At 39.6% G+C, this 17263-nt stretch overlaps 1 protein-coding gene across 14 annotated transcripts in view; it reads left to right on the forward strand.

Moving 5' to 3' along the window:
* Positions 1 to 11029: 11029 nt before the first annotated feature.
* SFTPD (surfactant protein D) overlaps positions 11030 to 17263 on the forward strand; it is a 77190-nt gene continuing 70956 nt past the window's right edge. For 9 of the 14 annotated variants that reach the window (XM_063405958.1, XM_063405969.1, XM_063405962.1 and 6 more), the window contains exons 1-2: positions 11032 to 11199; positions 11388 to 11509. The gene's annotated coding sequence lies outside the window, so the exon portion shown is untranslated. Of the gene's footprint in view, positions 11200 to 11387; positions 11510 to 17263 lie in introns of all 14 variants that reach the window. The other 5 variants (XM_063405970.1, XM_063405971.1, XM_063405960.1 and 2 more) reach the window with 3 other exon arrangements.

Raw genomic sequence — 17263 nt, forward strand, 5'->3', positions numbered from 1 at the left:
ACCAAATTCTTTTCTTCATATTTTTGCCTTGAGCTGCTTTTTTACCTTCTCAGGAGATAAGAGTTTGTTAAATTTCCTTGGTGACATTTTTTATCTTAACATGTAGTTTCCTTCCACAGACTATTTTTAAGAGGGTACTGAAGCCTAAAAGAATATGTAAAGTTTACTGTCTGTAGGTTCAAAGATTACCATGCAGGAGTCCAGCATAACTGGAACATGCTAAGAGATTTATAAGTCAAAAGAAGTTGACATCTGTTTGCCTAAAGCTCTGACCTTGTTCTTGTGGCTGCCTATAAAATGGATCCCTTTGTCTCTTTCAACTGTATGGGAGCTGTACAGAAAAAAAATTGCATTCTGATGATGCTTTTACTTCCTCAGAGAATCCTTTCCTAGCAGAAATTTACCTCACTCTACAGTACTGTGTGTTTCCAATCCCAGGCTGCAGGCTGACCCCAGGATGCTCAAAACTTGGCTAAGATTTGTTCCAAGCTTAAAAAAAAAAAAAAAAAAAAAAAAAAAAGCTTTATAGGAAATCTGCCCAGATTTCCTGAAAGATGCTCCCATATCCATCTTACTGTCTTGACTTCCATCTTTTTGTGATGAAAAATGAATTCAAGCAGCCTTGCTGGTCTGGAATTCATTAGGTCAGGTTTATTGGTTTCCCCTCTCCAAATGGGATGTTATTTGTGGTGTTAGGTGTGTCTAAACCTTTCTAGCTGTTCATATGGCAGAATGGAATGGATTCTCTGAAGCCTCCCCATTCCCCCCAGCCCAGTGTGTCACAGCAGCAGCACTCATCTTTTTACTTCTTGTGAGAAACCAGGATTGCAAGCAGGAGCAAGACTCCGAGGCAAAGAAACAGACTGCAGGTTTGAATGAGGCAGATCAAGAATGTCTAAGTCTGCTCCTCTTAGGGCTGCATTTTGGCACTCTGACTCTTGGGCAGCATATGTCCCTGCTCAGCAGAAGGAATCATTCAAGCAATCTGTGCTTAGACTTGTCAAAGTCTAAATTAAAATGCAGCTATCTTACCCTGGGTTTTTTGTCCTAGGCTTTTACAGAATGTTTGCTGCTGGTAAATTAGAGGGTGGGGAGGCATTTATTTTGGTGATAATTGAGATTACCGATTATGTATTTTTCATCTTGTTCATCTTTTAATCTATGAAATGAGTGGGGTTTTTATCATTTGTGTCTTAAGGGAAAAAGAAATGGGGGATGGCTTCCAGAAAAGGACAGTCCCTCTTGCATAATGGTCTTTTAAGACAAATGCAAATGTACTTTTCTTTTTAATTAGCTGCACTTATGATCATGGTTTTGTGTGTGTCTCTTAACCTGGAGAATCTCCACAGAATGGTATCAGACTTTTGCCCAGTGGCTCTTAGCTGCATTGCATTTTATTGCAATCACCTTCATTACATTATATAAAAAAACCCCAAATTATGCTCAAAATTCTTTGAAGTTGAGAACAGTGCTGTAATGAGTCAAAATGTATATATGGTATTTTCCCAAATGGCACAAAAGTGAAAAGTGTGAGGCTGTGTAGGAGCATATAGTGCTGTGTAACTCGGAGAGTTTAGTTATTTTGGGGGGCAGAACAGTTGAATAAAATTCAGATATAAATTAAACTCCCTGTGCTGCAGCTGACTAATTGAGTGACCTTAGGGAAGGCCCTTTCTCTTCTTACACGTTTTCCCCTTTGATAAAATAAGAATAATCTGACTGTGGAGAGGCACAATGGGGTTAAATCATATTTTCCCTAAGTGCTTGGGGATCCCCTAAGGAAGGGTGTGTATAAATGTGATTATTTATTTTTTCATCATTTTAATCTTTTGAAGTGCATGAGTGTTGCTAAATTCTGTCAGTTTAGAAGCATTTAGGTGTAGTAAAATGACAGATACCTTTTTCTAAATAGTAGTATTAATGATGCTTTGAATCTGCGGTTCTAAGGGAATTGGGAAAAATTTAGGGTTGCAGGTGTAATGATAGCTGTCACAGAATATCTGTGACAGAATTTCAAATACAGTCCCCAAAGAGAGATGCACAATGTCTTCAAAGAGCTTTAGGAATGAATATGGCAAGCTGGTCTGCTTTGTTCACCTGGTTTTTTACATTTGTTCTTTGATCTTTTAATGTACAAGGATTGGTATTTTAGTCTTAAATGCACTATGGGTTATATTTGATTTTTAAGCTTGAAAAGTAACTACTTGAAAGAAAGCTTGTGTTTTTGTTGGCTTGTGGAGGGGCAGGTGTGAGAGGGAGGCTGAACATAAGAACTGTTTTCAAGAAATACTTGTGAGATGCTACAAAGCTGCCCGTTCCAGAAATCCTCATATTAGCTTAGCAAGAAATGCTCCCTGTTGTTCAGAAAATTGCAACTTTTTAAAAGCACTGTGGCCTCAGAAAGCAGCCATAATAGCCAATACTGACAGATGGTATTAAACACACAGGCAGGGAACCAACATGGCTTTGATACTTTACTCCCATTACAAGCTCTCTCCGTGCACGTCTCCTGGGTTAATTGCTCGAGCTCCCACAGAAGGAATCCTGGCTGCTGGTGCAGCAGCTTGTCACAAGATGTGGTAAGAAATCACACAGGATTCCGAGCCTGGAGCCTGGGAAAGTGTCACCCTGGTAACCGCTTGCACCTGCAGCAATGAGTCACAAGAGCTGAGGAGTTGGAGGGTGTTTGTGGAGTCTTCCGAGCATCAGAAATCCTTCATCGAGGAAGCCCCAGAGAACAGAGAGGAGCTTTGTTTTGTCATTTCAGCTGCTGGGGGGCACGGCCAAGGGCACAGGCCCCCACTGGCTGTGTCCCACTGCAGGGTGCAAGTGCAGCCACCAAGGGTCCATCTCCTCCCTGCACTGCACTGTGCCTGGCGGTGATCGCTGTGTCCATACCTGATGCACAGCAAACCAAGACAGAACCTGGCACTAACTACAGCACTGCATTTCCAAGGTTGTCAGGTGCTTGTTAAAAAAAAAAAATGAAGACTTTGATTGCAGTTTAAGAAAGTCACCTCTCAGAAGTAAAGCATACCTTAAAATTCAGAGTCAGTACTACATCAATATTGATAACTGGACTTTTATTCTGCGGATATCATTCTAATCAGAGTGGTATTTGTCCTCTTACAAAGCTCATTTGATTTGAGGAGCAGGTGCTTATAAATTAGACAGCTTCAGTGACTTTAGAGCAGAACAGACAATTAACACCAGCTGAAGATTTGTGCTTGAAAGTTTTACCAACCAGATATTGCTGTTTTGTAGCACCTTTCATCCGTGTCTCACAGTGATTTGCAAACATTAGGTTTCATAGCACCTCTCTGATGTATGTAAGTGTTGTTAGTCTTAGAAATGTGTGAAATATTCATGACAAAATTGGAGGCATTCAGAGTTTACCCCCCTTACAAACTCAAAAATATTAAGGAAACGCAAAGTTATTTGAGGTTATCTGCATTGGGTGATTAGTCTTTTTCCTCTTTGCATATATCTGTTCACAGCCAAAACATCTGTGATATTTGTGCACAGCCTCCTTGTTATTGTTCCAATTTTCATTAGGAGTGATTGGTTTTCTTTCACATAGTTGTTATATTTTAATTCTTTGCACTTCCTTGTTAGCCAAATCTAAACAGCTGTTCGCTGTGCAAGGAAATCAGATGGATGTCTCCTGTCCTTGAGAAAACTACATCTTTGGGTAGAATTTATCTGGGCAGATTTATTGCAAAACTGTAATGGCAGAAGGAAGATCTGTAGCAGGAGAGCTTGCTGCTGTTTGGTTCCACCATAACTGCAAAGGATTTTCCTCTTTATACCACTATGGGTGTGTCAGCATTAGTAGTTGAGATGAATATTGAGGATTTTAAGGTGAAATTCCCCTCCCCACACTAAAGGATTCATACCACAGAGAAGTCACAACCCCAAACCCAGTATTTCTTTGGGATGAAGCTGAGACAAAAGGTGCACCCCAGCTACAAGTGGCCATCAGCTCATGGACCAGCAGACTTGGCAGCAGCTGTTTTGCTTCTCAAGACCACTCGTTCTGCTCTGCACTAATGGGCACCTACAAGTCCCAAATGTGCCCTTTTTTGCCAAACTCTGTCTCAACTCCCTGATATTTTTGAGGATGGCCAGAGTTTAAAGAACCAACACAGCTTTTTTTGGAGTCTCCTTCACCCTATGTGAAGGGAGGGGGTGTCAGAGTGATTTGAGGGACCTCATTTATTTTCTGCATTATTATTCTTTGTTAGAATCTGCTTCATCTTACATAGGAGTCTGATTTGTTTACTCTCTGTGCCATTTAAGCACTGATTTGTTTGGTTTAATAGATAATTAGGATTGTTCTCTCTAAAACTAGTTTCCATGTTTTAGTGTGGCTCTAACATAGTTTGGATTTTGCTGGTCTAACCCATGCTGGGACTAAACTGCACATGTTGTCAAGATTGTCCATGCTCTCTGATTTGATGCAGATTTTCAGTATAATTGACTAAGCAGCAGGAAGAGGAAGTAAAGAGGACTGAAAAAAAGGTTTTATTGGAGCATTAGGACTGTCCGCATTATTTTCTGGATCTCACAAGTGTGTAGCAAAGAGGTCTACAGTGAAGCTAAGATCCAAGATACTGAATGATTCATTGCTTCCTATGCCTGCTATAATCCATATAATTTATCACAACTGTCCCTGTGAACTTTGTTCACTCTATTAGGGTCATAATGCTCTACACTCTCCATTTCAGGCAGCAGTACTTGGGAGAATTTCCTTTAGGAATAGTTGACTTTCCTAATGAAAATTAAGAAAAAAAGAAGTTATGACCATTGCTATTTTCAGGACATTTTGCACTGTGTCAGTATTTTAAGCTGGGGAATGTCCCTTTAATATACTATATTATTCAATTGCTTTGCTAAAGCTTTGAGGGTGGAAGGCTGAATTAGTGTGCAGAACACGGAAACAGAACTCCAAAAGACCAAGGAAAATACAGGATTTTAGAAGTCTATCCTACTGTGTAGTTCAGTATCAAAAGGAGCCTCCCTGCCCACACACACATAATAAAGGAAATGCTTTGACTGTTACCTTGATTTGCTTTCAGCAGATGAAATGATAATGAAATTTCACATTATCAGGCAGATTTACGATAGCTGTGGATGGCAGAGGGGGAAAGGAGGCTCTGTGGACATACGTGAACATGCTATTTTTTAGCCCTATGTTTAGATACCTACTGGATGGAATTTGATGGGTTAGTAGAGCTTGGGAGACGTTTTTTCTCTTTGGTGATTTACCAGCACTGTTTCCTTGTAATGCTGATACTCTGCATTTGCCAGGAAAATTCAGTGCTTTGCACTAAGCCTGCAGTGGTAAAAATGATTTTTAAAAAAGCAATGTTATCCTTTTGCTATTATTAATAGAGTGATAGTGGTACTGAACTATTATTCCTGAAAGGTTGCAAGCAGCTTTTGGGAAATCAGTTGTGGATTTTCTTGGTCAGATAATTAAGCACTTGCTGAAGTCATATTTGAGCTTGGAATGGTCACACACTGCAGTTCTACAGTGCTTTCCACCAGCACTGTGGGACTGTGGCTTGGACCTGCCTGTCCCTGTAAGGGACTCTACAGTGATGGCTGAGCAGCATTTTCCCATCTTGGAGCTGTCAGGTGATCCTGCTGAGAAGGATATATGGGAAATTATGTCTGTTCATGTAATAAACCTAGGGACATTCTGCAGAAATGTTCTGCTGGATCACCCTGGTAACCAGCCCAAATGCAAATCACAGTTCTGTAAAAAGGAAAAAAAAAGAATTCAGGACAGAAGGGCATGTGGTTCTCTAACCCAGCTGGCTCCAGTGGCATCTTGAGTGTGTACGAGACAAGGAGGAGAAAAACAGGGTGTTCTGTAGCTGAAGTTTTTGGAAGAGGAAGATGACACAAGCTCAGATGCAGCCTTTCAGCTCCCCAGTATATGGAAGAGGCTATCACCCAGGCAAATATTAGGCAGAGAAAAATCAAATATATTAAAGAGCGAGAAGACAGAACATTTGAATTTCTAGTAAGGTCCACATGGTCGGTGTAATGTTGTGTTGTGCCATAATCATTAATTTGAGGAAGAGTGTTGTGTTTGGATCTAATCTAGTTAGGATCAGTTCCCTTTTTAGCTACTACTGTATTTTAAAAAGGCAATTTTTCAACCCTTTGCTAATGTAATTTATCACCTACATCCGTGGCTCTGACAAGATACTGGCTCTTGTGTTATGCATAGTAATTGCTGCTGACCTCTCTGAATTTACTCTGTGCTTTTATGGCTGGGCTACTTCTGCTCCCAGATCTGCTTTTCTGGCAAGGATATTACAATGAAACACAAATGTCACAATTTTTCATCACATGTAACATATCCACTCTGTGATTCTCTCTATAAAATGAGGCCTAAAGATACTCAATATAAAGTGTGTTATGTCTCGAAATGAAAAGGTAAATTTGATGAATTAACTGGGTAGGGGAATGACATATGACAGGGTAACTCATTAGGGATCAGGAACAAAAAAAATGGCAATCAGATCTCTGATTAAAAGCTACTTACCAGTGACTGCTGGATGCATAATTAAGGCAGATTCTTTACAGATTTCAGTTTATGGGGGATGATTACAAATATTTGCTATTTCAGAAGTTTGTTCAGATAATAATTCATTTTAGGCTTCTTTAGCTCTTTCAAGGAGAAAGGGCACAGCACTAACGTAATTTACACACAGAGCTCTAAGATCAGTGTTTCAGCCTGAGAACATCAGTCTAATAAATCATCCAAATTTCAATATTTACCAATTTATAGTTACAATTAAGTTTGAAAGGTCTGAAAATTAAAACAGACTTCAGCTTTGATACATTAGTAACTTAAAAGCCATCAGCCAGAGTAACTGTAGCATATCAGCTCTCCTTATGGATAATGTAATGGTAAATTTATAAGATTTAAATCTGTCGGATTTACCAAGACTTTCAGAGTATCTCTGTCTCATTGCCACACAGGCAAGTTCATGTTATAGAAATTTCATTGGAAAGCAATTCTCATACAAAATATTACATACAATGAGTTGTATATGGAAAAGTTCTTCACCTGAATATTTCTATTAACTATAAAAGCCCTGAAAAATCCTGTGTACATTATTGAAATACATCTTTTAGAAGTGAATGCAGAGTTCTTGATCCTATGGATGACAATTCTTTTGGAGCCCTACTATCTCAGATGCTCATAGAGAGAATTTACAACATCTTTGCCTATTGCTAAAAGTGAAGTTCTCATGTTAGGGCATCAAAGATCCAGAAATTGCAATCTCATCATGAATATGAACATCCAGCTGGGATTTACATCCCAGCAATGGAGCACAAAGGGTAATGTGTGAAAGCTGAATTCTCATTAGTGAGTCAAACATTCGTGTGGTGGTAGGTACAAAATGTCTATGCTAGCTGGAAATTAAAGGAGTAAGAGCAGAAGAAAATGAGCAAAGCTTCTGAGAATGTGGCCTTGAAAGCTACGAATGTGTTTGTTCAGGAAGATATTTTTAATGAAGTGCTTAATTGACCAGTCATACCAACTCATTTTCCTGCAGTTTGGATAACAGAGGTTAGAACTATTTACATCTCATCTCCTCCTCTTGAACTTGGTGGCATAGAGACATATATTGGCCTAAAGACAGTTCTGTTGTGTAGAAATTTTAGTGTTCTGACATTTACTAAGTCTATCTTATAACAGAAACAACATTGTACTTAGGGTCTGCATAATGGAATTTTGTCTAAACAAGCATTTGATTTTAATTTCTTTCACCAAATGAGTCTACAGAGCTGTAGCCACAAATGAATTAAAATGTAAAAGCTGGCATATGAAGTAGGTGTATGTGTATTTGCCAGCCCACACTGTATCTTGTGAATAGGGAAGGTTTTGAAGCCCACCACATTTGAGGGAGTATTCACTTCATTTTTCTGTATTGTCAGCCCAGGCCACTGAATTCTGTGAACTTGGTTCAAAGTAATTGTTCTCTTCAGAAGTACAGCCATTGCTCATTGTGTGACAAGGCAGTCAACACTGACAGCTTGGACATGGAAAGAAGGAATAAAAAAAGAAAAGTTGCAGGTTCTGGGAGATTTTTCCTGTGTGCAGCTGAGCTCAGGAAAAGCATTGTTTCACAGGTAGAAGAGGAGTATTTTGTCCTCAAAGCATATGAATGCAAATGATTGTCTAGCATATATAGAAAGTATGGATATAATTCTGTAAGTCAGTAGCTACTAATCCAAACTGAAAATGGTTTACTGTTTTGATCTCTCCACGGGGAAAAAGAAGGAATCCAAACAGCTGTGCCTGAAATACCAAATCCAGAAACACACGTGAGAGCTGATATCTGAACATTGACTGCAGTGTACAGTCTAGCACTGCTCTGTTTTGACATGTGGCTGATTGTGGCTTTTAGGAACAAGTGGAAAAACCGAGCAAACCTCACAGGTGTCTCCTCTGTCACCATATTAATTAATGAGTAATTGTCTAGTACACACAGCTCTTCAAAATGAGGAGGCTTTTCTCAAGATCCCTTCTGATGCAGAGGGCAGTGTTGTGCACAGAGATGGTGCAAGCTAAGTAATAACAAAATTCTGCCCTTTTAATCTTGGAAGACCTTGATATCATCTTGGAAGATCTTGGAAGTCATTGATTCTCTGTGAAAAGCTAAAAAGATTCTGTTATCAAGTCACTTCTCTACAGCTGGAGGCAGTGGAGGTTTTAAGGATTTATGCTGTTGTGAAATAAAACTTATAAGTGTTTATTTATTTCCTTGTGGCTAACACTGTAAAGAAACATCTGGCTTCCCATTTTTCCAGAATGGACATCCTTGTCCTACAGGAAGGAAGTTGAATAATTCAGGTGATATACTTTTTTTCTGTTCAATGAGTAACAGGATTATTGCTCCATAAACCAAGTTAGGAACACTTGTACCATTGTATTTCATTGCAGTTCAAACCATGATACTGATCAGTACCTGAGGATTGGCCAGTTCACTTTGCAAAACTAGCCTTGAATTGGTAGTGGTGGCACCGTTATTTTCACTGTCTTGTAAAATTACAAATGAAGATATGAATGATGCTCTGCAGTGTTATTTAAAACTGTTGATAATTAAGTTTTAAAATTCTGTGCACTTAGTGTATTACACCTCATTCTGGTGTGTCAGTCAATTTTTCAGAAGAGAAAGAGAAGGTCTTCGTTTGAGCAGGAATTTGAGTTGGATGCCAGCTTGGTGACATACCTAAGCATCGTACTGGACTTGACAGCTGTATCTAGTGTCATCTTTGGTAGGTCACATCTCAGGGGAAAGAAGTCAATATATTTTGATGGGGAACTTGCACTGAATAAAATTTTGATTGTGGGTAAGGTGACACAAAATTAGTTAAATAGATTTGCTGTGGATTTCATCAGAGTGAGCAAGATAAAATCTGGCCCAGAGCCCAACAAATGTTCCAGAACTGCCCACTTCCTATGAGATGTGATACTGTTTTCACTGTATTTGATGAATTTATGCAACAATAAACCTCCCTCTTCAGATAAATTTTTTTTGAGCTCTCCTTTATGAAGTGCAGAGGTACCCTCCCTGCTTCATTATGCAGATCCCCTTCACAATGTGTGAAGTTATGACATTTTATTCTTTATGTAAATGTATTATAGGGAAGTAAAGTAAATAAAAGGTAATGAGAAGATGAGCTTTGATGGTACTGTACAAGGAGTGCAGTATTTCAGTGAAACAAGTGACAGCCAATAGTACTCTGTTTTATCTTTTCAAACACATTTTGCATTTAATTCTAATGCTTTGCATTAATTCATGTATAATATGCCTGTTGATAACAGGTTTATTTAAAACTCATTAAAAGTTATAAAAAAAAGAGATTTGCTTAGAAAAAGTCTTCGGAACTTTATATCTCCTCCTTTTTCCAACACTCAGTGTACACAACAAAAGGCTAAAGTGGTAGATGTCCATCAAACGTCTCCTGGTATTACTTGTCAGTATTTCTCAAAACCTTTCTGTGAAGGAGGCAGGCACGGCACCCAGGGCTGCCAGCTCAGAGGGCTGTGAGCCTGGGGCAGCCCTGGCTGCCCTCGATGGGAATGGTACCATGAAAAAGGCTTCAGCATGCTGGAGGGGCCTCGTGGTCCAGTGATCATCATTTCTGGGCAGGAGCCCCTGGTGCTCGCTGGAGGTGCCAGGCTGAGGGGGACTCTCAGCACCTGCCCTGCTCCTCCGTTTCATCCCAGTGCCCAAATCACCCTTGTGCTTCTGTGGATGCCCTCTGGCACTAGAAATGCAGCTTGTTTTCCTCCTGCTCATCCAGTTTTTGGCTGTTATCCTAAGTCTGCCCAGGAGGAGGCATTTGAGTAACAGTTGTTAAAAATTTGGGGATGTGGATACCTGCCCATTTGACACCGGGGCAAAAAGCATGAATAAACCATGAGGTCTGTTAGTCATGCCTAAGTGTCTAATAGCCTTTTCCTCGCTGCTGCCCTGCAGTAAATATTCCATTATTCATTGTGTTATTTACACTCTAGTGTATGTATTTATGCTCCAGTATGAAGATGTTTTGTTGAAAACACTGTGACCTTTTTAACCTGATTGCCTTTCCTACTTCTCATATTTTTTAATGATTTTTCTGGTATACAATAGGAAACAATGGTCGCCACAGGGGCTGCAGTTTGAACAAGCAGACACACAGTTGTCACTTTGCCATGCCAGGGCAGAGGGACAGCACAGGCAGTTCCATGAGGGACAAGGGAACAAGGGTCATTCTGTCCCTGCAGTCGAGACATCAGTTTTCTAGCTACGTCTTTCTAGTTATACCGTGTTTTTGGGGTAATTTTTGCTGCATGCTTTCTGGAGGTCAAAGCATTAGATGTTGTCAGCTGGCTTCAAGCAATAAATGTTTTGCTTTTGAAATTACTTAGATGGAAATTTGTGAGCGCTGTGCTGGCAGCAGAGGTGTTTTGGACGTGTGTTTTCTGCAGACTAATGGGCACAGCACTCTGGGACCTCGCAGCAGGTCAGCTGTAAAAAGTCAGGCTTGTTAAGGAGCACACATTTCTCTCACACTTGGAATCCAGCTATTGACATCAGTTCTTCACTGAATCACGAAGCGAGTGAGTCCTGGGCTGCTGGCATTTAACTGGGTAAACATTTTCCATGGGCTGGAGGAGGAGAGGTCAGTCTGTTATGAATGTTGCTGTTTCTTCCTGGGAAACCATTTCCTGTATTGCCCTTGGAATTCTTCTCCCTTTCTTCTCTACTCCCTTCTTCTCCACTCCACTCTCTCAGCTTGCTGCTGGAGAGAAATTCTTCCTCACCATTTTGAAGAGAGCAGTCCCCTTACCTCTTCATTTTCCTCTGCAGCCTGCTGAACTCAGTGAAGAAATAAAACTACTCCTCTCTAGCAGTCCGTGGTGGCCACAGTGAAGGAGGAAATCATTTAAGGAGAGAACAAAGCTGGGAAGGACAGGAATGTGCTTTAAGAGGTGTGGTGAGGGGAAAGACAAAAATCTTTTTCTGGTATTAGTGAGTCAACTCATGCAAGTGTTTCTTTGCCACGTTCCTTTTCCACTTGACATGTTGCAGCTTTTTTATTAAGATTTCTCCACTTTTGTATTTTTTGAACAATTTAGATACAACCAGTTATAACAGCTAGTTCTTTTCATTGTTTGGCTTGCAAAGGAGAAATTGTCAAATTAAAATTATTTCTTGTTTGATGATTTTTTACAAGTTATTTTTAGAAAAACCTGTGCTCTTCCAGAAGTAGAACAAAAAAGTCAAACTAGTTATATAGAAAAAGAAATAGAGCTATTATACAGGTTGAATTTATCAGTCCTAGAAAGTAGGGGCTGTGAACCAAAGTGAATGAAAAGTCAAAACCAGTGATACTATATGGACCTCATTCCATGTGAGGCTGCTGCAGACAAGCATTGATCCTCCAAAGAAAAGACTGGGATAGCTCAATAATGTAAACTGTATTCCTGGATAAAAAATCAGCTGAAGAGCTGGGTAGATTTCAGCCAGCCAGTTGTTTCTATGCCATGGCTTTGGTATATTTCCATACTAGTTGTGGCTTTATAACGGGTTGGGATATAAAAAAGGTGATTTATCTTTGGTTGTGCATGGTGACTACCATTTTTTTTGCATGAAGCTGTTTTAATTATCTGCCCAGAAGACTAAAAGAGAAATTACAAATCATAAGGGAATAGCAGACACTTTCGGAATTAGATTGCTTTCACTTGTAAAATATCTGACCCTCTGTTTGTTTTGTGAGGTGAAGCAATTGGGTAGATGTAAAAATGAAGGAATGGAAAGAAGTGGTATCATGCATATCTGTTACTGAAGATTCTGATTTACTTTCTTAATGGAATTTGCCCATGTTAATAACATATTCCAACTGTTGAGCTGTGTAATAAGTCTTATACAATCATCAGCACTTTAAAATTTGTACATTAAACTTAGAGGATGTGTGTGATCTTTTTAATACAGTTTAAGATAATTTTTTGATACTGTTCACTACTAAATTTTTTCTTGTGTTAAGTTATGCATTTAGCTTTCATCTCTGAGGAACCCCATTCTAAGTGACTTAAAAAACAATGCAGCTGCCATTAATATATGATAGTTACCTCAAAGTTTGCCTTTCTGATAATTCAGGCTGTATGGATTGCATAACATTGACAGTTATATATACAGAAGTTTGCTAGGCAAAGAGCCCAAGGACCTTTGAACCGAGGGGCAGGAATAAAGACACTGTGTCAAGAGGAGACTGTACGAGGTGGCTGAGGAAAGCAACTAAAGGATTGATAAATCCAGGAGCCAACCTTGGGAATCAGTGATAATGCAGGAGTGAATGAAAGTGATGATGATGATGATGAGGTGAAGAATGAGAAACCCTTTAAAGAACTTTTGTCCCAGGTCAGAGATTTAACTGATTTCCTTTTTCCAAAGAGTTGTGGAAGGCTGAGATAGTTGATCTGGAACAGGAATTGGAGAAGAATCACAGTCTTGATACCTGTTCTCCAGAAGGAAAAGATGTCAAGGCACCACAAAGTGATGCCATCACACAGAATTTACAGGGAGACACAGCTTATCATTATTGTTCTGTGAATGACCAAGTACACCCAGAAAATATCGACTAAATGACCCAAACAAGTCAGTCCTAAATCAGTGTTTCTAGCAATTCTTTACACAAATTAGGTAGCTTGTCCACATTCCTCCGGCAGCCCTGCAAAGTCAGGAGTGCAGTGTAGAGGCAATGTATTTTTTATGAGAGTTAAAATATTCATAGAAAGCATCTGAGCTGGTGGAGACAGCGGGCTGCTTTCACCTGGGAAAGCTGCCAGGTGGACAGGTTAAAAGCCCGGGCCACCATCAGGTGCCATCGTGCCTGCCCCTCCTGGGGCTGGTGCCACCCCGCGTGTGCCGCGGGCTCGGCCGCGCTCTGCACGGCCAGACCTTCCTGTTGGTGCCACAGTGCTGCGGCTGCCTTGGGTGCTGAACTGATTTACTCCTTCTTTATTTACACCTTACACCTTTGAGCCCAGCAGTGGGTGTGCTTTACAGGCTCTCAGTGCATGTGCCAGCTGATCTGCTAACCACATTTACCTTGAACTTTTTGTCCTGAGTTTTGGGCTGTCATGTGGAGGAAGCAAATTCTGGATGGTGGGATATAGCAAGAAATCTTTTGTTTAGCTTTGATTCTAGGCAAGAGAAATATTTTGGGGGTTAAACCACTCCTTCAGGATTTTCTCCCTTTTGTAACATCCCTTGCCATAGAACTTTTCATTAAGTTAATTCAATTTATGAACTTGAAAATGCACACAATTTTGGTGTGGGTAGTCATGTCATTGTACCAGCCTGCTAGGAGACGTTTCAGCTCCAGGGCTTATGCTGAATATGAAGTTCTTTTTCTCAGCATCAGTTTCAGGTGGCTGGATATATTGTTGTTGATTAACTGGATTGCATATAGGACAAAAATGCACTTATTTTAGAAAGAACACAGATCTAAACCTAGTTCCTTATGCCATGGAATAGAGTCAAACAGCTGGTTTTATCTGTTCTTTGGCAGTACAAATAAGGAGGAATTCAGAAAGCAGCACCTGTTTGTATTAGGTTTGTATCCATTCCTATTTGGTATGCTGCTACATAAATCAGTGTTTGATACTGATTAATATTTTTATTCATCTCTTGTCATGCTCTGACAAAGATGTTGCTGGTGGCAGTTTTCAAAGGTGGGGTTCCTTGGAGTGGGTTTTTTTAAAGTGAATTTTAAAAAATTTAGAACCCTCTCCAGAAGTCTAATTTTTAAGATTGGTGGAGGAGAGATATAGTTATTTTGTTAGTTTTTTCTTTAAGTGGTAAGAAACTTGGTTTTGCTAAGACAAGCCATTTTTCAGTGTCACACATTATCAAGGAACTGAAATGTGCTCTGTAGTTCAGTTCCACGGATTAAAACACCTTTCTGCTGTGGGACACAAGGCAGTCCTTTCCTACACTCTTGTTTACTTAAAAACCTTTCTGTAATCCTATGTACCCCATTCAGGGGTGTTCCTGGATGACCTTCAAGGAAAATAATGCTATTTACCTAAGCAAAGAGCTCTACTGACAATATTCCCCTGCATTATAGGGATAAAATGCTTCCAAATGAAACCACATAAGGAGAGTTTAAAATTCTCTTTGCCATGATTTTAATCAAATTATTGCTTTCAGTTTTGTGATATTTGACTTTTTTTCATAATAAATGGTATTAAGCCAATGTCTATAAAATAAGTGCTGAGAGGAGGTTGAATTTGACTAGACAATGCCTGTATGATTGAAGTCCAACTTTGTACATTTTCTTTTTAAACATTAGTTTTAAATATATTTTTTGCAAATTTATTTTTGTTTTAATTAGTGTAACCTAATTTCTCATTCAGGTACAGTGTCATATAAATAAGGTGGACTAACCCTGTGACTGAAAAATTGTTGAAGAGAAGCCAAGTGTCAAATGAATTATCCTCCTTTTTAAGACCAGGTATTGTTCAAGGGAGTGGTTCCTGGTAGCTCTATTGAATAAAAATTGTAAAAAAAGCTACAAGCTACAGATACTGATCTTAACTTTCAAAGCAAGGATTCAGTGTTCAGGAAAGTCACTGGAATAGCAATTCTGCAGGCTTTGTTGCACAGCCTGATTTTAAATGGGAGCCAACCTTTCAAGCTTTTCCTCTTTGTTGTGCCTGTGTTCTTTGTAAATAAAACTGAAGGAAAGTATGAGAATAGCTGTTTCTCATTCCTATCCAATTATTGGCCTTTCTGGCAATGCAAACACGCTGGATTCAGGTACAAACACTTTCAGTCTGCAAGGGTGTGTGACTGACCACACTTACAGCTGCCTTAATGTCCTGGTAACCAAATTCCATTGGTCAGTGTCATCTAGATTTGTACTGATGGTTCGGCTGTAAAACTTTCCAGGCTCTTTAGTCCCTTGAAGAAACTCTTGCTTAAGAGCAGTAAGCACTTCCCATTCAAAAGCACACTTCCTGGAGAAGTTTTACTTGGGGTGACATAAGATTATTATGGAAAATGTAGGAAGTTGCAGCAGAGCAAACACTAAGCCCATGGTACAGAATGACAAGATGAATACTTTATATATACGTGTATGTGTGTTTTTTAAAATCTGTTTCTGGTGTATCTCTGGACTCTGCAAAGCTGCTGTTGCAGTTAGGTGTTTCATGACCTGTCCTTATTGGAGACAATGTTGTAATTATGCTGCTTTGGTCTGGATTGTTCATTAAAGGGAAGGCGCTGACTTGGACACGTCATTTTAAGTTTAGCTACCAACGAATGGCTCAAAAGCCACTGTGGTAGAGCAAGAGGCAACTTGTGCTTGTGCCATCACTTTCATTCCAAAGAGCAGGAGACTCCCTAGGAGATCACCATGGCTTTCTGTAATTTCTGCCTCGCTCTATGGTAATGTTCCTGAGCTATTCATTGAGACAGAGGACACACACATCACCTATCCCTGTTCATGGGACAGCTGCAATGTTCTTTGTCTGTTTGTCTTTGAGTTTCCCTAGTGTTTTGTGTGTGTAAACTGACAGCAGGGGCTGTTCCTGAAAGTTATCACAGTCAGGTTATGTAATACTTTGATATATTGTGCTCTTCAAAACAAACATGGTTACTTTGGCTTCAAAACAAGAAAGGGATGTGAATGCTTTACCCTTCCACCCTTTTACACATGCAGATTGATGTATGCTGTTCTTCTTATGAAGGCAGAAAGAAGGTACTTGAAACAGGAGAAGAGTCATTTGAATAAATATCTTCATCAGGCTTATTCCTCAACTCTTTTATTAATTTCTCTTTGGTGGTGGTGTTCATGCCACTGCAAATCTGCTGCTGCTGTTCTGATCAGGACACCTTTCAAAGCCCAAAATACTTCCTCAGTGTTCAGCCAACAAGTTAAATGAGCATGGTTCAGGAAGTAAGAGATGATATCACTGTAGCAGACTCTCTATTTACTTCTATTTATTTGTAGCTTTGCATGTGTGTAACCATTTCTTGTGTGTGTGTATTTATATATTCTTTAAGGAAGGGCAGCTAGCATATATCAATGTATATTGACACTATCAATATATATGTGTAGTAATACATCTGTTTATACTCGAGTAGGGAAGTGCCTCAGAATGAAAATTTGGTTTAATCCGAATTTAAACCTCTAGCAGATAAGGCAGGTATACGGTGAAATATTTTCCTGTGGGATTCTAGATCTTTCTCTCTTGGCAACTGGCTTCTAAATACTGCCATTTGATGATAACAGCCTGTTAAAAAACCCAAATAGTAAGGTCTTCACACACACTCTTTTACCCATGGGACCTACAAGTTCTTCAGACTTAAAAGATTCAGGAGTGTCCAAAGGAAATTAATTCACCCGAAGTCAAGGACACCATCCATTCTTCCCTCTGTCTGATGGATAAATTTTCATGAGGGACCTGTGGGAGTTCCTCTAGACCCCCCTCCAGCATATCAATTACATTAAGTAGTTGATCTTGCTTAATGTAGGAGTATCTGTGCTTTTTCATGTGACCTGTCAGGATGAAGCTCACAGCTGCTGAAGATATATCTTGTAAGATCAGGCCCTCTACTAGTGTTAGATGAGTCATGGAAATCAGAAAAAAAATTAATGTGCTACCTAGGCTAGTTCTACCTGGAATGGAGTGGAGGCTGTCTCACTTTTTACAGGGCTTGGAAGCACAGTTGTGCCT

This window comes from Prinia subflava, chromosome 9 (genome assembly GCF_021018805.1).
Source record: "Prinia subflava isolate CZ2003 ecotype Zambia chromosome 9, Cam_Psub_1.2, whole genome shotgun sequence".
In the NCBI taxonomy this organism is placed as follows: domain Eukaryota; kingdom Metazoa; phylum Chordata; class Aves; order Passeriformes; family Cisticolidae; genus Prinia; species Prinia subflava.